The sequence below is a fragment of the Taeniopygia guttata genome, chromosome 1 (genome assembly GCF_048771995.1).
Source record: "Taeniopygia guttata chromosome 1, bTaeGut7.mat, whole genome shotgun sequence".
Lineage (NCBI taxonomy): Eukaryota > Metazoa > Chordata > Aves > Passeriformes > Estrildidae > Taeniopygia > Taeniopygia guttata.
This window is the reverse complement of record NC_133024.1, coordinates 29,750,962-29,751,529: the sequence shown is the minus strand read 5'-3', so window position 1 is coordinate 29,751,529 and position 568 is coordinate 29,750,962.

Genomic DNA, 568 nt, shown 5'->3' with positions numbered 1-568 from the left:
CTGTTTTGGTGCCAGTATTGATTCTTTTCTTTCAGCGGCGCCTGTCAGGATGGCTTGGTTCCCACCTTAGAATTTAGGTGTGGACGTGGCTAAATGGACAGCCCACACCTGGATGTTCTTTAGATGGAGACTTTTTAGGATTTTAAGAGCTGAAGGTTCTCCTAGGTGGCTGTTCCCAGGGCAGTGAGATCTGAGTCTTTCAATTCATGCTGACCAGAAAAGCAGAGTGAAAACTCTACCAATGCTTAGTGTCTATTTGTCTTAATATTTGCTGTCTCTTTTAAGGAAGAGCACTAAAAGCAGATTTTAAAATGCTTCTTTAAAGTACGTAGTAAATATATTTCTACTTTTCAGGAGTGGGGAACATTCAACCTTGGGAACACCCCAAATAGCCTGACTGCATGAAACTTTTTCTCCACTGGAAGGACATAAGAAGCACATCTCTTGTAAAGAGAGCTCAACGTGACTGAGCCACAACATGTTTTTTCCCTACCTTTTTAGGGTCAGATTGGAGGTTATCACTTCTCAGTTCCAGGGTTTTGCCAAATGGCTGATAGTCCAGCAGTCA